Source organism: Triturus cristatus, chromosome 2_1 (genome assembly GCF_964204655.1).
Source record: "Triturus cristatus chromosome 2_1, aTriCri1.1, whole genome shotgun sequence".
Lineage (NCBI taxonomy): Eukaryota > Metazoa > Chordata > Amphibia > Caudata > Salamandridae > Triturus > Triturus cristatus.
In genome coordinates this window covers 286975990-286998564 of record NC_140581.1, presented here as the reverse complement: position 1 = coordinate 286998564, position 22575 = coordinate 286975990, and the positions used below count along the sequence as shown (strand labels likewise).

At 43.4% G+C, this 22575-nt stretch overlaps 1 protein-coding gene and 1 long non-coding RNA gene across 5 annotated transcripts in view; one reads left to right on the top strand and one right to left on the bottom strand.

The window, feature by feature from the left end:
* Positions 1-22575, top strand: part of LIFR (LIF receptor subunit alpha) — a 636999-nt gene that overhangs the window by 197329 nt on the left and 417095 nt on the right. The gene's annotated exons all lie outside the window — the stretch shown is intronic.
* On the bottom strand, positions 801-15213 carry LOC146864108 (uncharacterized). Its single transcript, XR_014976610.1, has 3 exons — positions 15166-15213; positions 2093-2181; positions 801-1781 (listed from the first exon to the last, which is right to left on the bottom strand). It is a non-coding gene; the product is annotated as an uncharacterized LOC146864108 (long non-coding RNA).

The following is a 22575-nucleotide window of genomic DNA, read 5'->3' as shown; positions in this document are numbered from 1 at the left end:
GACAAATGTAGTATTTTTGCCTGTTGCTTCTTATCCTTCTTATTGGAGTTTTATAACTTAGTAGGTTTATTTGTTTCCACTTGGAACTTTTTGTCTGCTTGACCTTCATTTTGAGGACAAGAAGCGCCTCTGAGAGCTAATTATCTCTCTGATAATTATTCTGTTCTCTTTGCTTCTGAAGAGAATGTCTCCCAGGGCGCCCAGAACATTTACCAACTTAGCCTCTCTGACCATCTTATCTTGCAGAGACAATAAAACGGCAACAACAAGTACACGGGCTAGGGCACACCTCGTGTTGCGATTACCACCACCAGTACCCTATAAAATCAGTTTTGGTTGAAGGCAGGTCTGTATTAAAATGCATTTACAGATCTAGATGGCAGGCTCCAGCAGGGAATATACCGTACTGTGTGAAGCAGAGGGGTTAGAAATGTTGCTAGATGCCAGCTCCTGAAAAATACAGCATTTGAACATGTACAACTGGCCCTAACAGCAATAAAACTCTGAAGCCCTGTTATGCCTGATCCAGCGCCAATACCAATAATTGATCAGGGATCGATACTCCACAAATCACTACAATGGCCCATACACATTCACCCAGTATCCCTGATGCGCTGGGGTCAATTTGTTTCGTTCATCTCTTATTTCTTGTATAATCTCCCAGAACATTTTGTTTAAATAAGTAATATTGATTTCAACTCTTCCTCTACTTGGTTGATGGACCAATTAGTTGAGTAGTTAATGGTAATGATAAGACACTATCTCACTAAACATGTGTCCAATTAACCACAGACTCTCGGTAAGGATAATACGTGAGTTTTATTTCAGAACTTAAGGTAAATGCTCATTTGCATCAGGTCACAATTACAAACATCGAATCTCACGAACAAAGAAATAATGCAATTTACACAGACTCTTTCAGCAACGACATTATGCAATGAAGGAGTGGATAGAGTAAGAGACAAAAGAGTTCAGCAGAATGATTATGCCAAACAATATAATACCTAACGGAGGTATAGATGAAGAGACAACAGGTTCATCTAAAAATAAAGCATTTCAATATATTGTTGATGGAGTGGATAGGTAGAGAGACAAAAGATTCAGAGATAAATACATTCACGCTTGAAATGACAAAAGCTAGATACAAACCCATCGGTCTGTAGGAATACCACTCCCTAGACCCAGGAGATATTGGAGGTTCCCCAAAAGGTAATCAGGAAACACAAGAGATTATTAGTTAGGAATAGGACAGGATAGAAACAGCTAGGCCTCTCTGCAAACCGAAGGACAGTGACTCATCTCCCCTCTTCTCTCCTGCCAGTCAAAGCTACCTAAACCACATCCCTAAAGGCACCCCAGATATACCCTAAGAGTGATCTGATCAGCCCACTAATGTTACATTCTGTATTCAATTCGCACAGGGATTGGTGGGTTTCAAGGGGTGGCATGATCACGCCACCATGACTTCGCATTTATTCAACAACTTTATTTGTGAAAAAAGGTTCCCATGATCCAAACTTCAGTTTATTGATACTTTCACTATATATTGATACATTTTAGTACTTTCTTCTTTATTCAGTCAATATCTCCGCAGAGCACATTCCTGGTCACACGCTCGGGCACAATAATTGGTGGTCGTCTGATGCTCTTGCCTTCACTACTTCATGTCAGCTGTGATGCTCAGTACAACTTGCTGGTCTCATGTCAGAGCAGACTCGCTCCGAGGAAACTTCCCCCTCCCATTCACGTTAACTTCTAACATGGAGGCTTCATTCAGCATGCTGAAGTAAATGGAAACGAACAATTATTAATAATATGGTAATAAACCCTCACCACCCACCTTGCACTACTTCCCTGTTAATGTTACCTAGCTTAAGCTTAGTGCAAAGCAGCGTTAATAATTACATTTTAAAAGCAGAATGCAACTTGCAAAACACTGACGTACATGCGGCCTTCTCATGCCACTTCTTTCTTTATTTTTCAAAACACAAGATTATTACAAATTATTCATTTGCGTGTTATTTCAGACATGCACAAAGCAATTCCCCTATGTTTATGTGGGTGCATGTTAGATTTTATCACATCTACTTACTGTTAGTACGCATTATGGGGGTACTTGATCCAAGCAGGTTTCATTTTTGCAAAACCCTGCTCCATCATGCCTAAATCAGGGTAAATAACCTTTAAAAAAAGAAAGAATTGAATGGCATAACATCTTAACATGTGGTAAAACAGGACTTTTAAGATTGTAATAATATTGTTAAATGGTTTGATGGGCAGATATATTGAACTGCTATTTAGTTAACTTTCTTTTAAACTTTTGCGTCCAATTCAGTTGGCAATTGATTAGGTTGGATTAATATTTTATGGTAACCATTTATATTGGTTTATTGAAATGCAAGAAAAATCACCGCCTTCCTCTTACATCTTCTGCTGAAACTGCCTTTAAATTGGAAAGAACAACTTTGGCAGTTGTGTACTCCTGTTGGACCTGGCCATTTCTGCAGGGTCAATCCCAAACTTTATTTGCGTTCCTCCTTCATTTTTTTCTGACCTTGTTTTTGTTGGCTTTAAGATTCCAGGCACTTTACCACTGCTAGCCAGTGCTAAAATGCATGTGCTCTGTACTCTAAACATGGTAACGTTGGCTTATCCACAATTGGCTTATTTAATTTACTTACAAGTTCATAGTAAAGTGCACTACATGTGCCCAGGGCCTGTAAATTAAATGCTACTAGTGGGCCTGCAGAACTGATTGCTCCACCCACTTCAGTAGCCCTTTAAACATGGCTCAGGCCTGCCACTGCAGAGCTTGTATGTTCAGTTTAAACTGCCATTTGAAGCAGGCAAATTAACCGTCTTGTCAGGCTCAACCCCTCCTTTTTAGGTCTCGCCTGAGCCAGCGCGCATGCATTGCTCTGCGAGGCTTTGGTAAGGGCTTTAAAACTCTGAACACACGCTTGTGCGCATGCTTTTTTTTTTATCTCCCCCTATTGATCTTTGCATACTTCTTTCTAAGAAAGACAGCATGCAATTGGCCTAGGGCGGGTGCATGTCCCGCCTTCTCAGGTTCTTGGCCTAGGGTCCTCGGTAGCGAGCAGCAGTGCCATCTGTTTCCAATTATCACGACCGATCGCGTTAATTGGAAACAGATGGTTGCGCGACCTCTTCCACCCTGCTCTCACAGCCTGCAGTGTGTGGCTTTCTCCCGAGTCCTGCTGTCTGTGCCTGACTGCCACCTCCAGCGTCGCTGGATTGTTGTCTCCGACAGCAGTGTCTGACTGTCACCCCTTGTGCCTCTCCTTTATTCACAGCCGCTGTGTGTGACTACTGCCTCTCGAGCCGTTGGACTGCTGTCTGCTTGCAGTGTGACTGCCGAGCCCTGGTGTCTGGGTTTGACCTTCGAGCCTTGCCGTCTGTTTTTCACTCTAACCATCGCCCCCTCTCCCCTAGTCTGTTCTGCGTGTGAATTACAGGCCTGCAGTCTTTGTGACTGCCACCTCCCATGACTGCCACTTCCTGTGTTCCTGGCCTGCAGTATGTGACAACTAACCTTCGAGCCCACCTGTCACTTATGGCAGTGACCGCCTTTTCCAGCTGTGCTGGGCAGTGAATGGCACAGGTGAGCAGGGTCTTTCTCTATCTGCGGGTGGAGTGCACGTCAGCGAGCAGGTGCTGCGCTCGTGCGGCCTCGACAGCAGCTGCCTGCGCATGAACGAGCAGTGTGCTGTGGCCCGCAGTGTGCCCGTGAGTGACCGCTCCTGTTATTGATGTCCGTCTGAGCTGGTACTGTGCCAGCTGCTCCTGGTGCCCCTCCAGCGTGCTGTGTGTTGGACCAGGTGTGCACAGGCCCTGTCCTATCTTGTCTGGAGTTCCCCAGGATTCTGCTCACTCCGGAGCCCGGGATGCTCACTGAGAGTCCAGTCCACCTGTCCCTCTTGCCTTCTACCCTGTGCGCCCAGAAGCGTGCGCAAGGAGCAGGTGGCACTGTGGTGCCCTTTTGCGCAGTCTACTTAAACCTGCTAGAACTAAACCACTATTCAGATAGACGCCGTGTTCCCACTGCGACCTCGGAACACATCAGCTACCCTTCTTGGTCCAGTCTGTGTCCCCTGCTCCCCTCCAGTGACACCCAAATCTTGTCTGCAGCGGGCGCACCGTGTTACCGTGAGCAGCACCGCATTCGCTGAAACATCCAGAAAGTGTATTGGAGAGACAAAGCCGCAGTGATACATCGCTTCAGCCGCGATACAAAGGGGTTTGTTAGGATATGAAACCCGTAGAGCCAGCGGTTGAGGTGCTCTCAGGGGCATTTTTTAATCACTCAGCCAGGTCTCTTTGGAAAAGTTACCAAAAAATAGTTTACAAATTACACAAGTTAGGAACGCATTGTCGTCTTTGTTCTTTATGCACTCTTCGTTCATTATTCGTTTATTTAAATATTCAGAAGTGTTTCTATATATTTATTTTTTTGTCTCTTAAAATCCCCTATACAAACACAAGGCTGTCTGCTTAGAATTAATTCGTCACCTCTCACCAGCGTTTATTTTCCGATGCGGATAATTTCCCTTTTTCCTGCAAGAACATTAGAAACTCCCTTCAGCACATACACGTGCCCATACCACAACCGACGTTTCCTAAATGTAGCATGTTTGTTCCATGCATGTTAATGCTGCTTCTTGGCCATCATACCTGCAGCATGTATTGGCTGCTTGCGCTGTCTTTTAAAAAGGTGCATGTCAGTGGTATGCACCGAAACTGTAGCGCCCAAATCCCACGTCAGGGCGCTTGCCTGGCACAAGTAAGCTTTTTACGGGTCAAGCGGCGGAGACTGGATACACTGCCCCCGTCACCTCACCTGTAGTTAATTCACCTACAATTCAAAGACTTCACCGCCTCCTTTAAAGACTAGAGTGTACCATTTCCGCAGAAGCAGGCAGACGTTCCCATAAATGTACAGCTGTAAGCACTGCCACCCATCCATTCATATAATCACTACTGTAATAGTATAGCTTTAATTCTACATATTCGTGTTTTGTTTACAGTGAACTAATGCGCCCATTCTTAAACCTTTCTAAAGCGCCCCAAAGCCTTCTGAATTATGTCAACGCTATAGAAAACACCAAACCAATTCGGGAAAAGCTTTCGAAATCCAGAATTAATATAATTTTACTTTTTTTTTCAGGCATAGCAGTTATAACTGGTCATAGGCATAGAAAGTTAAAACATATTTTAGGCATTTTCAAGCAACTGGCAACCTAGCCGCCTTGTGCAACTAGCTAAAGTAAAGGTTCTTTACAAGTGATAACTTTATTTTTCTGGGTTAAAGCAGCACAGGACTTCCTGAATAATGTTTTTCACTCTGGCATGATGATGATGTTAAGATTGATGGTAAGGGGATGGGAGATCAATAGGAATCATGGGGAGCAATAGCACCAAGTCATGGTGCCAACTGGGTTATTAAGAGGTTCTGTGCTGGGGTCAAAGCGTGGGTGGCACGTAAGAACAGGTAGAGTGAAGGTTATGGGGTTCAAGTAAGGAAAAACAGAGAAACATAGGATGTGATTTTATTTGCACTTTGATGGTCTAAGAGTAAGGAGGACTTCGAGTTTGCTAAGATGCACATTTAGGAAACAGTAATTTTAAGCTCAACCAAATCAAAAGAGCTAATTATTTTTTGATTAAGTTTTGGTACTGCATTTAGTAAAGTTTTGTTATGAAATGGTTGGTATTGATCCAGGGGCAGAGAATCACACTTTTTTTTAGCAGATTATAATTCTATTAGTAACAAGCACTGAGCATTTTACAATTACGAATATGTATCACTACTATTTTTTGTGGGATGAAGTCAGGTAGGGTATTTTATTCATGTTTTGCACTGAAGGGGTGGTATGGATGGAGAGATATGCAACACTTGGCACTTTATAAATCATATTGGGAATAAGGACATCGCGCTTTATAATAACGGACCAGCACATTTGCTTCCATGCCAGTGTATCAATGTGTTATTGATTCGATGGGTATGGCAGATGGTGGAGGTGAGGATGGAATACACCTCAACGGGAATTTAATTATTTCAGTATAGATACACATAGGACTATATTTTATTGGGGTCTGATGGCTTAGTAGTCAGAGGTTCAAATCCTGGCAGGTCACTCAGCCTTTCAACCTTTTGGGGTCGATGAAATGAGTACCATTGAGTTGGGTTAGAATAAACAACTGTTATTCAGCGCCAAGATACCCTTCGGTGAACATTCACTTTGCAAATACATGTTATGTTCATATTATGTTAATTGGGAATTTTTATTTAATGTGAATAGGCTTAATTGGTGTAAATTACTGGCAATTAAACCATAGGTTTTTACACATAACCTGGCTATTATTTTTCTGCAGTGCACTCACATCCTCATATGTAGTCTGTCAACTTTTACCATGTTTAACAAATTGTCACGCTTTGAATGTCTCTCTTCAGTGAGTGCAGCCCATAGAAGGGTAGCTACATTTATAGGGAAAGTCCTGCAAACAGAGATGCATTGCTGGCAAATTGATATAGAAGGGCTTTTTGACCTGGGTATATTGTTTAATTGGTATAGAATTAATGACTATAGTAAGTGTAGACTCCCCATTAAAGGAGATTCCGACCTGTTAACAGATCTTTTTCCAATTACTCTTATCACTACATGGCAAAATAATTATTGGTCCCAAAGGCGAGACCTATTGGCTATGCCAATGCTTGTTAATATATATGTCACTTCTTATGTAGGCCCTAGTAAGTCCCAAGGGCATGGTACAGTGTTTTTAAGAAGTTGGACATGTACTTTTAAGTTTTACATGTTCTGGTAGTGAAAGGCTCTTAAATGTGTTTTTCACTACCGCAGGGAACATGGGGACTGCCAGATACCATTTTAGAAGTGAAGTTTCCCATTAAGACAAGATAGGAAAGCCTAATTTGGTGTCTCTGGAATCTCAATTTAAAAACACAACTTATGGTGAGGTTGTTTTTTAAATTGTAGTTCTGAAAATGACACTTTTAGAAAGGTGCCATTTTCTTACTTAAACCATTTGGTGCCTTTTGCCTGTCCTTGAAATACACGTCTGGGGTGGGTGACAGCAGGCTTCCTGCATTCTGTCTATACAGCTACACACAAAGGGAGAGTAGGTGTGACAGAGCAACCATCTGCATGTTGATGGGACATCCTGAGGCAGGATGAGAGGGAGGAGCTGACACTTTCACCTGAATATGGTTGTACCTGTACCCACACAAAGGGTTGCATACCTCCCTTCAGTGTTTCTGGGGCCAAGGCAGGAAAGGCACAGGCTTGTACACTTCAAAACATCTCTTTAATGTCTCATTACTTCAAAGGCCACATTGGGTATAAGTACTGGACCTCTTACACCATGAAATCAGAACGTTGCTGGAACCGAGGACAGTATGCCAGGAAGAACAGCTGCTGTGCTGTTGGAGAGACTGCCACTTTGCTATCTGCATTGTTGCGTTGGCTTACTGCTTCTTGCCTGGGAGTAAGAAAGACTGCTTGCTCTCTACATCCTTGAACCCAAGTGTCTCCAAGGGCTTGCTGGTTTGCCTCCTCTTTTGTAGTTTCAGGGTAATCAAAGACTTCCTTCAACTCTGCTTCAGCTGCTGGACTCTGACAACTGTGAGACCTGCCCTTCCAAGAGGTGCCAATCAAGTTCTGGGCCTTGAAAGTGGGTTCTGCAAACCGACGCAGTCCTCTTTGATGCCGATGGATCGCCGACCCGAGGACATCCATGTGCGGCTTAATGACGACACAGGACTCATCTGCGAGGCTCGACAATGACTCAGCGCTGCATTGTAAAGCGGTTAGACGCGGGACTCTAATGTAAGGTTCGATGACGATGACCCATCTGCATCAAAAGGGGTTTGATTCCGACGTGGGCCTGACTGCGAGGTTCGATGACGACTGCATTGGCCTGGTTGTGTGAATTGGAACCGACGTATACAGTCGCCAACGCTTGCTCCATCCACAGTACTTTTTCAGCAGGCCCTGCATGGATCTCCATCACGGTTGGCCTGAACTTTGGATCTACCCCTTTCCAGCATGACGTCAAGTAGTCCCTAAGCGCTATTGAATTCTAAGCACTATATTGCAGTTTAAAAAATTTTTTATCACAAGTTCTACTGATTTTCAATTTGGTCTTGTTTTAGTCAGATAAATATTTTCTATTTTTCTCAACTGGTGTGGAGTATTTTCACTGTGTTACTGTAATTAAACTGTAATTTTAGTGTTGCTCAAATACTTTACACAGGAATTCTTAAGTTAAGCGTGACTGCTCTGTACCAGGCTACCAGAGGGTGAGCACAGGTTAAATTAGGTAGTTTATCTGATTTACCCTGACTAGGATTGGGGTTCCTACTTGGACAGGGTGCAAACCTCTGCCAATTAGAGACCCAATGTCTAACAACTCTAATACTGGAGTCATCTCAGTAGGTAACTTTACTATTAAGAGGTGGTAATGCACAGTTTTGTACATTTTCCTAGTAATTTTAAAGAAAACTGTTGATGCCCAAGCAAGATGTAATCTCATTTGATATAATAAGTTGAATCAAAAGTAGAACTCATGTGCCACCGTTCTCTGGATGGAGTGGTGATGTGGAGAGATTAGTATTTAAGTTGGAAAATGTCCTTATAATGCCACTTTCAGAGAAATAAATGTTCTACTGGAGTATCTCTTGTTAAGGTGGTAATATGAATGGCATCCGTATGCCATACGGAATATGTATTCAGGGATGTGCCTTTGTACGTGACAGTAGCTCTGCATTTATGGAAAATGATATCATGGTCTAGGGTTCCGACATTTTGCTCACTTCTTATGTCATTAATTAGGCATCTAACAAAACTATTTTCCTTCTGTATCAATCAACTGTGGAACTCTAATAGGAATCATGGTGAATGGGCGCACAAGAGAGTTGGTTACATTTGATTCCACAGTGAAGTAGCTAATCATCTCTAAAACGGAAACTAACTCAAGATCTCATCTTTTGCTACTCATCTGCCAAGTTAGGGTATCTTTAACTTGAATGCAAAGTCTCATAGCCCAGTTAGTTTTTCAGTGCCCTAGAATCACTAAACCGCTACAAGACAACCATGACTCTCCAATCTCATTTCAGACAGATAACCTTTCACACATTGCTTGCTCACTTGAAAGTATCATCTCCTCTTTACTGAACCGTGTTTAACTTGATTGCAGATCTGTGTTCTTTAACCTTACAGATAATTCTGCCCCCATAAATGGTCACTACCTTGACATCCTCATGCTGTCAGAGGCTTAGCTAAATTACTTATCTGTTCCCTTCATGGGCATTCTTGTACCAGTCAAATAATCCATCCTCAGACAGGACTGACATGACAATATAGGGGGTGAAATTTCTCTGATACTTGAAACATTATACCCACTTGACTCATCCCATCCCACACTTTGTACATTTGAATTTCTTTAAGCAGAGGTCACCATCACACAAATGACCTATCTGAGATTCATCGTTAAATACCGGCCTCCTGGGATACACTCCTTGTTTATGACCAAAGTTCCAGAACTACACACGTATCATTCCATCTTCAGAGGAGATTTTACTATAAGCTGGAACATTCCATCTGACTCAGCCATCACTCAATTCTCTCACCCCACCCCCCACACCAAAGCCCCCCAATGCTCCTCCTCCTCCTCAAGCTGCTAACAATGTGATACAGCAGAAATACACCGACATGTTACAAGGGCACAGTTCCTGGGAAGAATATTTGCAAAAACATGAGCCACTGTCCCATAATAATCATTGGTCTTGTCACTTATAGATAACTTTCAGTCACATCTCAAACCTCTAAAGTGCATTCTCACTGTAAAGGAGAATATGCCTAGAGCAAAGAATAAAAAAATCTGAATGAAAACATTTTGTCCGTTACCTACCTATTCCTAAACTCATTACCTACTTACTTCAATACATATATTCTGTTCCAGTCCTATTACTCCCAGTAAACTATTGACTACTGTACCCCGCACTCTAAGGTGTATTCAAATTCAAGTCATCTAAGTGATCCTACTCTAATCTGAGTTATAAAAGATGCATACTGAAAACTGACAGTATCTGGAGGAACTAAAAATCTCTAATTTCACTTAAGCGTCTAAAATTTAAAGTTAAATAATACATGCCTACCATTCTCATGCCTAATCTCGTCTCAAAAATTATAAAAACTATTTCAAATTCTTAATCAACAACTAAATAACCCTACTCCTGTCAGGGACTGGGGACTGCAGGTGCAACATATTTGTACCCTTCACCAACAAAATGTTGTCTACGATGACAAACCCTTATCCTTTATTGACGGCCCCCTTCCACCATCACTGGCTAAAGACCTCTGCCAAACCTTGTTAGCACACTGGCTCCTACTCACCAACTCCTAACTCCACATGGACATTGTTATTAATTTCCCTAAAGCTGTACACATAAAACCTCTCTTAGAAATAAATATGGATCCCTCAGTTGTTTGGTTATAGTCCAAATTCAGGCCTTTCCTTTCTCTCGAACATCATTGAAAAATGTTGGTCCAATCAGGGAACCACGTCCAAACTAACGATCTCCTTGGCGCGCCTCAACCTAGATTTTGAGCTGGTTACAGTACAGTAGATGCTGCGCTTAAGGTAATTGAAGAGATTCTTCCCGATGTTGATGGAGGCTCATCCTCATCCTCATCCTACCTTATCCAACAATGACATTCAACACTGGAGTTTAAATATCACCTCAACCCACTTAGAAATAAACGGGCATTCATTGGACGGTTCTGAAATGGTTTGACTCCTACCTCACAATAATTCGGATAAAGAGTTTTTTAAATGAGGCATTAACAATAAGCTTGATGAACTCCTTCCCATTCTGACAAGAAGGGGATCTGATCTTCTCTGCCTGCAGTATTTTGGTGGTTGATCCAACAGAGCGCTCTGCTGCTCTTGGCAACAGCTGTGTTATTCACACAAACGAAAATGCTGCAAGAGGCCAAGACTATGTACTGCTATGCAGTGTTTCTAGTTAGTACCTCCACATTTAGTTCCTACATGCTGTAGATACAATGTAGTTTACAATTCCTTTATTTCAGCTAATGTAATGTTGGTGTTTTTTATTTGTATTTTAACGTGATTAATTTTTTTAATAAAAGTACTTGGACGAGTAAGAAACTGTTAGTTGCCAATTATTTGTTACTTCTATTTCTTTGTGCTGGGACTTTGCCAGCGTGCGCATCCTGTTTCCCTTGCATTGACCACAAAAGAGCAAAAAATGATATCCTAAATATAGCTACTGGGAATAGCATGTCTCTTCCTGTTGGATATTCCATTTTCTCGAACCGCTGCACTAAGTGGGTGTTTAATAATTTCAAAGACATTGAAATGTGGAAGGCCACCCCTCAGCAGTCTTACATGGGTGCGGCAATCTATGCTTCCATATATAATGAGTGAACCGTACGCATTTGCTGTTTTAGTTCACAGAATTTGTTTGAGCGGACGTTGACTTGTTTGTTCTGGGAAAGTTTGAGAATTAATCACAATTTTGTCTGTTTGTAATAACAGCATGGAAAACGCATCAATCCTGCCTGGCGTAGGTTTTCCAAAATGAAACTGCAACGCAATATCCAAAATGTGGCTGAGATCCAAGGCACAAAAAACACACAGGAAGGCGGGAAAGGTTTCTGATAACGGGTTCTATCAAAACCTTTGTGGCAGTAAGTACAGGCACAAGTTTCCGCTATTCACAGCGTTGGCAATCATATTAGTTTGGGGTGAGTTGAGAGGGACAGTTTCTTCTGGGGAGAGGAGTTGCCCTAACAGCTAGGGTGGTCGAACTCGAATCTGGGGAACTGGTTCGAGTCTCGGCAATGACGCTGAACATCCTGTGATTCTGGCAAATCACTTAATCTCCCCGTGCCTAAGCAAAATGAATGTGTGTCCTCATGTAACGTAACTGGTGCTATGTAAAGCGCTCTGATACACGATTCGGGTTCGCGCTATATAAAACTCTGGAAGTTATTGACATAAGAAATGTTTTATGTACAGCAGCTAATTTGAGCTGTTTTCGCGGGTTAGCCCACCTTCAGGCCTTCGTGTTGTAGGTTAAACTGAGCCCTAATTACCTATTATTTTTGTAAACCTTTTTGCGTCAATGTTCAGGGCCGCTGTGGCCTCCTTGGAGGAGCGTTCTGTGGGGGCTTCTCCGAATTGAGGGATACATCTGCCTCACACAAGGTGGGAGTTCCTGCTGATGTATTTATAAAGGCGTTAAAGAGGGCAGGCAGCGGCTTCCAGAATTGGGATAGGAAGGTTTTATAGATGGATTTTGATCGAACGCATGGTCTTCAAGACCTTCTGTATTTCTTCCAAGTCCTTGGGTATGTCTAGAGGAGCGCTGAAGTCCTCTCTGGGCACATTCCCCTAGATAAGCTTCTATGTGTTCCTAACACTTCATGCCTTTGCTGTACTATGAGTTAAAATACTCTCTGAAAGCTTCTTGTTACTCTTAATAAACTGTTCACAAGCCCTTCGACCTTTGGGTCCCGGCTGTGTGTGTTTTACCCCCCTGCCTTTCTAGTGAGGAGGGATACGCTCTCGTTCCAGCCCCCAGAGACAGTCTTGTTGGTCCTCGGGAGAGTGATCTTTGCTTTAGTTGATCTATTCGCCCTGTACCTCTCACCATGGCGAAGCACCATTTGGCCTGGCTTGGTGGGTTTAGCTTATCCAGCAATGCTAATTTCTTTTAGCTCTGCTGTGAGTTGATGTTCAGGTAGCCTTTTCTTTCTTCTCTATTCCCACGGCCATGACTATGGTTACCCACCCCACGGTTTTCTTAGAAGCATCCTGGATAGTGGCAAGGGGAATCCGAACTTTTGAATTCAAATCCGTCAAGCACATAGTTATAGTTCCAGTCAAAGCTATTGGGTTTCTAAGCGCTATAACTGCATTTATTCTTTAAAAATTCGTATCTTGAGTTGAGAATGTTGGATGTTTGTCGTTTTGGTCTTGTTTTAGTCAGATAAATATTGGCTGTTTTTTTAAACTGGTGTGGAGTACTTTTGAGGTGTTTTCATTGTGTTACTGTGTGTGTGTACACACTCCACCGGCTGGCAGCGAAGGAGCATGGAGGGGTGAGGGAATTGGGGCGGAGGGGCAGGGCAAGTAGGGGTGGCGGGGGGAGAAAAAAAACCACCACTTACCTCTTCCACTGACCGCTGCCTCCGCTTCGCTGGTGAGTCCCAGAACCAGAAAGCACCCAGGCTCCCCATAGCCAATCACAGAGTAGCTTTGTGATTAGTCTGAGCGCCGTGGATTGGTGATCAGATGGGGACTGGAGGCCTGGGCATGTTCCCCCACCAGGCTGTGTAATGCAGCCTGGTGGGGAACATGCAAAGTGTGCATGACTGTTTGAAATGCCGAGACGGCCTGCCAAGCAGTCATGTGCACTCGGAGTGTGCAAACCACTCCTCCCCCTGTGCCTCCAGCTCCACCCTGCCTTAACTCAGCCCTGAGTCTGCAAAAAATGAAATGACTACGTTATCATTTTATTTTTCCTGCTCAAAGAGCAGTGGGGTGACGCTCCTCCGCCTTATTGTGTACATATACTTACGCATTGCCTCTGTAGTTTAGCGTGACTGCTTTGAGCCAAGCTACCCGAGGGTGAGCACAGGTAAACTTAGTGTGTCCTATACTTACCCTGACTAGGATTGTAGGTGCCTACTTAGACAGGGTTCAAACCACTGCCTACTGGAGACCCCATTTCTAACAGTATCTCAGACAAGTCACACTAGCATCTGGTAGATTCAGAGCTTGCTAGGAGTTGGGCAGAAAGGTTGATGTTCGGGTAGGAGTTTGATGGTTAGTAGTTGTCTTGTTAGTGTCTCTGACAGCTCTGACAGGGGCAGTGGGTAGTGCAAGCTGCAGTGGCCTCCTGACGAGGGCCCTGGCACCTATTTGTTCTACAAATTAAGCACTGACTTGCGAGCACTCTTATTTATTGAGAGAATTTGGGGCACATTGGTCTTCGGTGTCAGGAAAAGGTTCCGTTTATACTTTGCGCGGTAAGGCATATGCTGTCCATGTGATAGTCAGTACGATATTCATTGGTGGAGCAATGTGGATAGCTGTGGATAGCATTGCTCAGCGTTGAGCTGTTTGGATCTGGATAGCCTGCAGTTGCACGTCTAGGCATATGATGTGCCATGTTTTGGTGGCACTGCTAGGTTTATTTCTTCATTGTAAGGTGAACTCCTATTTTGTTTAGGTCACTACGTTTAATAGAGCGGTATGTCCCAGTACACAGTTTCTATTAACATATGTTCTTCTAAAGGAAATACCTTATTCATGGCAATAGGCTACTTTATCAATGAGTTATCATCTGCTCACTCCATTTGTTATGATATAGAAACTAACTTTGCTTTTCCAGTGACAGTTCGTTTTGAACTGAGGATCTCAGTGACTGTAATTACACGAGTTTAAATCTACAAGTCATTTAATCCGTTTCCAGCACCTACCACTTGTAGCTTTAAGCATTTCACTGTCAGGGTGTTTGAGTACTGCTTTTCTGGAGCTTTTTTAAACAAACATTGGCATAACCAATAGGTCTCGCCTTTGGGTCCTTTATAAGTGTTTAGCTAGAGATATTGACTTTGCCTATGTCTTTAAGCAGTGCTGTACAGAAGTCTGCAGCATGCTGAAAAGTTATAATAAAGAAGTGTCAGAAGAATTTTTGTTACCTTCTATATGACCAAGAAAGCATTATGTACAACTGAACAACCATATTGAACAAACATTTGCAATGCAATAGGTCTCGCATTCACCCGATTTTGAGCCATTGGTATTGTAAATGGCAATGTCTTTTATTTACGTGTTGGTTTTTAAAACATAAAAGGCATTGTCATTACAATGCCAATAGGTTAAACTGTTGCAAATGCGAGACCTAAAGCATTGTAAAATTCAGAAGAAATTAAATGTGAATACGTTAGAAAAAAAACAACGTTTATATGTAAACTGTGACCTAAAGGTGAAGAAATAGAAACCTTCTAAGGGGTTCAATGATACACCTGGTCCTTTAAACCAACAAAGAGATTGGTACAGAAGCTGTAATATCAAGAAAGCATATTTATTAACCTCACATGAGGGAGATTGTGTCACACAGTGCCCTCAGGCCACTGTAGGAGGCATTCTAAGGAGTACAGAGAACAGGGGCCTTTTATACCCACACAGGGGCTCAAAAGGCGGCGGTACAAGTGCACATGAGAAGAGTTACACACATAGATGGTCATACAGAAAATGCACAGTCAACAAGTAGGAGGAGTAATGAGTTGCTGACATCAGTTAGAACAGCCTGACAGTTCTATACTAGGAGCAGGTGCATTCTGGCAGCTCCAGGTCTCTCTGAGCATGTGCAAGGCTCTGGAAGAGGGAGAAAGCACATGGCTAACTAAAATGGCTGCCAGGAACAAAATGGCTTTTAGCTCATGCTAACAGCAATTCCTGCAATCTTTAACAAAGGCTTTACCAATGCTTCTTACATCAATTCATTGATTTGGCACGTAAACCAGTCTTTTAGTACGAAACGTTGAACAGGTCTGTCCTGTCGACTTTGGAGCCTAAAAAATCTGGGAAAGAAAACAACCAAAATATAAGTTGGCTTAATAATGGCAACAAACGTACAAGGCAGCTTGTTGTTTAAAAAAACAAAACAGGACCCTGAACTGCTTTACAACTATATTTCCCCAAACTGTCCTTGTCACGTTTCACATTTAAAACGGATTCAGGTTAAAGGGATTTGCATTAGTGTAACTAAACCCCGCCCAGACTTGGCTTCTTTTAGTCTTACAGACAGACATCACCACCTTCCTGCACTCCCTCTGTTCAGCAGAGGCTTCAAAAGTGTGACATTTCAACGCATGACAGGCCGGGCTAATCCCAAAACAAAAAGACAAGCAGGTGAGCAGTGACAAACAAGCATTAGACAAAAACATACAAATCCAGGAATGCTGAACGAACACCCAAACATATGCACCAACGTAATAATAATGAGCGATTTATCCTTTCAAGACATTTAAGAAAAATCCAAACCCTACCTCAAGGTCAGCTAAGCGATGTCTTTAACCACATGCTGGAAGCACACGTGGTGCAGTGCCCCAAATCTCAGTGCTTGTGGGTAACAACTACTAGCTGTATGACTACAATAAAATCAAGCATTGGCATAGCCAATAGGTCTTGCCTTTGGGGCCTTATAAGTATTTAGTTATGCAACACAATATCCTTGGTGCAACAACATCAACTGTTGCATGGCTAAACACTTATAAGGTCCCAAAGTCAAGACCTATTGGCTACGCCAATGCTTGTTTGTTGACTGCCATCTTTAAGTACTAAAAACCATAGATAGATCGATAGATACTTCTAACACAGGCATAAACAGAAACGTGTGCCGAAATAGAGAGGAATACGGGACAACATTGATATACTGCACACTATTAGCATACACACACACACACACGCAGCACCTATCTATAGAGATGTAGAGAAGACACAGTCCAGCTAGAGGAAAGGAGAAGACGACTGAGCAAAGCAGGAGGATAAAGAGGAAGAGCGGTAGAGGAAGAGAAGAGAGAAAAAGAACAGAGTGCAGCAGAGAAAAGAAAAAACAAATAAAGAGGGAGTAGAAAGGAGGAGGAACTAGAGAAAGAAAATGGGAGATAAAAAGAAGAGAAAGATAGAGAAAAAGAACAAGGGGAAATATAATAGAAGGGTGTAAGAGATAGAAAGATAAAAAGAGGAGAGAGGAGAACAAGGAGAAAAAAGAGGACAGCGAAAGGTTAAAGAGGAAGATAAATTGAAAGGATGGAAAAGAAAAACAAGAGAGCGAGAGAGAATGAAAGAGAAAGAAAAAAGCGAAGTAGTGACAATAATGCAGAGAGGAAGATAAGGGAAGGGAAAAGAAATAGAGAGAATATGAACAGATTGCGGGAAGAAAAATAAGAAGGGGAGGAAAGAGGGAAAGAAAGGAAGAATAAATCAGAGAAAGAAACGGAGATAAAATGATTGAGAGAAAGACAAAAAGAACGTGGGATTCCAGGTATTCCAAAGAATGAGTACCTGCACTTCTATATTTCTGTTTAAAGCACTGACTGGGGTCACCGCATGTTTTCGTTTTTTTTTCTTAACTGCGATTCATTAGACATGATTATGATTGCTGTCTTCCATGTCCTTACTTATTTCAGTTAATTAAAACCATCATATTGTATGTAAACAGTAGAATGCAAAGAAGTCATATATGCATGTGGGATGTACAACCACACAACATACGCACTTCTTCATATGTGTGTGAATTGTACAATGCCACCATAGTGCAAACATATCCCTCAGACAGATTGATCGAAATCTAACCTTTTAGCGCAGCAGTAACGACCTACATAGAATACAGAAAGAGTAATATAGCACCATGAGGCCATGAATGCTGCTGAATGGGTGCAACATATGTGCCAACAACACAACAAACCATGTCATCCCATTTCTCTTGCTGCTGTAGTGCATGAATCCTCCCTAACGGCAAACAGCTGATCTGATGCAAGTGTCTGCCTCGAGGAGTGACAGTCAGTAACAACCTTGTGTTTCCGGTGACATGCCCCCCTAAAATAAGGACCTTCACAAGTGAGGCGCTCTGCGTGTGTCACGGGACTCGGCTCTAGGATCTGTGTCCCGTTAAGCGAGGACAGCCGTGCATAGATGACAGGCCAGGGTCAGGTGTCCCTGCTTGGGGTGCAAGGACACACAGCCCACGTGTGCAAGGGGCACGCGGGTCCAAACACAGCCTGGTGTCACCGGCTGGTGACACACGTATCTGTTCACTATCATCCGATCTGTAAATAGTGTACATGGTCTGCGACAGCTCTTCCGTTTGCGGAGATTTTAATGTAAATATAATCACAAGTCCTTTTATCGGCAGAACAAGAAAGCGACTGTTGAGTTTCTTTTGTGTCATTTGTCTATTTCCGAGAATTTTCACGTATGCATTCATTAATTCATTCATAAATTTGTCTGCCTATAGGTTTACAGTTACCCCTCCAGCTGTTTCATTCAAAGTTGAAAAACAAGTTTTTTTAACAGAATATAAAACTATGTGTATTATTTAGAATGTGTCGACTTTTCTTTTCAATCGATTAAATACATTTACTGTCTATCTATAAAAAAATATATATAAGCATTATCTAAGCGGCCGGTGGACTGTATCAAAGTTTTCCACGGAGTTGTGCGTTTGTCAGAGCATTTTACAAACTTGACATAAGATTTAAAAACAAGCCCCACAGCGTTATCCTTAAAATGTTCCGATCATTCGTATTTAATATTATTCTATTTAAATATATACGGTAGCTCGCTCAATCAGTGTCGAGGTGTTCTTTTTCAAGCTGGCGCCTCGCTGACGCCACAGTATTTCCGAGCGCACAGATGGGGTGCACAGATGCAGCACCTCAAGTCAAGTTCCTCCTAACCGAAGTGACAGTAAATTACTCCGAGGCAGGCTGTGGCTGTTAATGCCCTTCTCTCTGAAGGTTTAATTGATAGAAAAATGACACCGCTTACGACCCGGGCGTCCTAATGTTCCAAAGCTTTCTTAGCAAAATGAAACAAAAGTTGAAAATACACGTGAATAGTGCACGCGCGCGGCCCATGTTGGCGTGCTGAAGGGGTGCCCGCGAGCAATGCGCTTAATGAGCCATGACGACGGAGTGTCCCGCAAGTGGCACGCGAGAGCGAGCACAAGGCCATATGTTTTGAATTATTGCGCCCGTGTCTGGTCACGATAATTCAAAACATATGGCGCCCGTGCGGGTAACCGCAAGCAATAGGCTACACACGAACGAGCGTGTGGTGAGCTTTTTAAAGCCCCTTACTAAAAGTCTCACCAGAGCAGCGCATGCGCGCTGCTACAGGCTCGACCTAACAAGTCGTTCTCACGCAATTCTTTCTGTGCCAAGAAACCTGCTCACAATGCCTGGCAGGGGGCAGCACAGTACTCTGATGGAGAGGGCTGAAACATGGAGTTCCCCTGCGATCTTCAGCTGTCAAAACATGTTTTTGGGCAGTCTGTTGTGCCTCAGATGAAGGATCGTCTCGGAAGGGACCCTGCTGAGTTCCCAACAAAATTACAGTTCTGCTGACTGGAAAAAAAACATTGCTAAAGCTTAGTGCATTGCCAGTGGTTTACTGATGACCGCTGCCTGGTTGCATTTAATGTTTACGCTCCCTTCTCTTTTTCACCATTTCTTGTAAAACATATCCCTTGCTTGCTTGCAGAGTCGGACTGGGGTAGAAAATAGGTCTGGGCCAACCAAAACAAAAGCACCCCCATTGACCCCCTTCACCCTCCCAACCGAAAAAAAAAAAAAAAAGAAGCTGATAGCTAAATCAGTGGTCCACGATTGCATATCGAGATTACTGAACTTGTAGAGAGAACACACAGCATCTTGGAAGCTATGGGAGACAGTACACATGTGTGCTTGCCACAGGCAATGTTTGTGTAATTCCAGGGAAATCAACAGTAAAATTAAAAAAACACTGCCCAGCAGACCATAAAACAGACAACAAACAGCCAAAACAATGGGCCCTTCATGCCTGCCCTTGTCCCACTGCCCTATAGGCCAGTCCAGCTCGGCTCGCTTGCTTCTGTGTTGGAAGCCACTGGGTGATAGCTAGGTAACGGTGAGCAGTCAGTACACACTGGACTGGCCAAGCCTGGCAGCAGGGTGGCAGACGCCAATAAGAAATATAACCTCTATTTTCTGAGAGAAAGCTAAATACAAACAGTACCACGGATTAATTTTGTCTGTATTTATATATCAACAGTAGTAAAAGCATAAACTGTGAGTTTCATATTTATAAAACCGCTTCGCGCCATCTTTAACTCAAACTTCATTACCAGGCAGCTGTTTGAGTTGCGCGCACCCACCCTTCCTCCCGGCCCGCCTTTCTCTCTGGCAGACACCCCACCCCTTTCCTAAACTGTCCGAATATCGTAATTTTTTTTAAGTGCTCAATTTTTCACTCCTTTATTTACCCCAATATTCCCTAATGAATAATGTAGGGCTCACAGAATTTTGTAACAAAATTATTTACCCAAAAGAATCCACCATAAACCTTATCATCCAATGCAACCAAGCGCAAAGGAATCAACCTTTCTTTCTTAAATCTCCACACCAGGAACAGGATGTATCCGATAGGTTTAAATAAGGCCACAGGAATAGTGTGATTCAGTGACCCTGACGTTTCCCGCATAATTAAGGATGTGTTGCATTTGCCATATAATCAATCACCTGTTGCATTAATATGCAGATGGTAACCAAGAAAGAAGTTTCTAGCTCGAACAGATAAAGTTACTAAAAACGACGACGTGCTGCAGCACAATGGAAGGTCATTCATTGGTAAAGATTGACTGGTCACCTTTCACTTGCTTATTGTTGTATTTGGTGTTAAACTGATACTACTGAGGTAAAAGCTTTCCCTAGACAGCGTTAAGATGAGTAAAAATGTCAAAATAATGAGTAATAAAAAAATCACAAAATGTGCAGCATTCCGCTGCATAAATTGCCTTTTCTTGCCGTATAATTGAGTCAACCCTGTGGCATAATTTGGTCTTCCCCTGCATAAATTCCCTTTTCTTGCCGCATAATTGAGTCAATCCTGTGGCATAATTTGGTCCTCCCCTGTTGCATAATTCATTTGGCCCTGGTTTTACCCCATTTTGTGCCCATGAGGAAATATATTAATGCATTGATGCCCTCTAGTTCCATCGCAGAGAAGAGGGTCCTAGAGCCTAGAAGCGGCTTAAATAAGTACTTTGTTATGTATCATCAGCAGCAGACAAGGCGGGCAAATCCCAGCAGCTGCATCTCAGGGACCGCGAAGGCCCTCCTGTTTTGTCCTTTTTGCAACAACCTGTGACTTCCTTTTCATGCCCCTTTGTAGGAAGGTGGATATCTGACTATGGTTACCCCCAACTTTTTGCCTAGTGTCTAGCTGGTTTTTCGACTTAGTTGGCCTGAGATCCTGCCATTCAGGGTCTCAGGCTGTCTGCTCTCTCTTTAAAATGGACTCCATGTACCCTAGGTACATAACCAATTGGTAAGGATCACCTTATTGGACCCTGTACAGTGTACCCTAGGTACCCAGGGCATAGGTGTACCCTAGGCCTCCCAGGGGCTGCAGCATGTATTATGCCACCCCTGGTCTGGCCTTCCAATCAGACACAACTGGCTGATCACTCAGCTGGGGCAAGGTTGTGTAATCACCCCTTGCTTAGATATAGTATGCCTATATCTACCCTTATATATAGACACATGTGTACCTATCAGTCACTCCTATGGCAGGCCTTAACAATCCTGGAGGCAGAGTGCTTGGTAACATGTGAGATGGTGCTCTAGCATGAGCTGAGCCTGTCTGCAGCTTTCGGAACCATGTCCTTATAGCTGTTCTATGATATAGCCTACCATATACTCTTAAAGTGCCTTATAATCTTAAACGGTTATGGTAACTATGGTTTGGCTTTATCAAAACATGTCGTGTAAGGTGTCTAACACTTTGGAATAATACCCCCATACCATTTCTGGTGATGAGGATATTATCCCTCCCTTCTAGAGGGAGAGACATGTTAAAATCCTACTTTGCTGTTTAACTCTAACCAAAGCCTCAGCATCACAAAATGGATGCTGCTGCCACAGACACAAGTCTGACCTCCTGCAGCTGGGAGTGATCCCAGCCAGGGAGGCCTGGACAATAGGTTTCCTGCTTGGGGAGGTGCTAGCACCTCCCCAGACAGCCTTTAGTGTATTGGGGCAGGGTGGGCTGAAAGGAATGAGACATGCCTGGGGCACACAAGGTGTTCCTTGCATAGTCCAGTTCAAACCGGCGCTGGGGCACTCCAGCCCCAGCTCTGGCGCGAAACTGGACAAAGGGAAGTGGGTGTAACCACCCCCTCCCAGGTCCCACCCATAAGGCGTGACCTAGCAGGTATCCCAGCCCCCCAGATTAGTATAAGAGTGGGAGTTGGGCCTCAAGACTTTAGATTATCCTGAACCTGCAAAACTGAACAGAAACTCTGGACCTTCGACATTCGACGAAAGAAGAAGACTGAAGAATCTCCCTTGTAGCCAAGGAGTGGCTACCCTGTGCAAACAGGCACCATCAAGAGACTTCTCCGACCCTCATCCACATCTGCAGCAGAGCTGAGATCCGTGGAGGCGACGAGCGACGTGGGACCGGCTACCTGGAAAAAGTGGCTAGTAACTTACAGCGCAGCTTCTGAGGTACCCTCGAAGTTGTGCACCGGGGATTGAGAAGCCCCAACCCCAAGCACCATCTGCACCGAAGATCAGCCCCCCACACAACACGAGTCCTGCGTGGGGCCCTTCTGCATTTTCCTGCTTGCCGCGTCTGTCCGGTTGCTTGCCCGCTGGCTGGTGGCCTTTGTGACGACGCTCCCTGAAATCTTCTGCGCTGGTTTGGCTCCTCCAGACTGGCTCCCGCTTCTCTGCA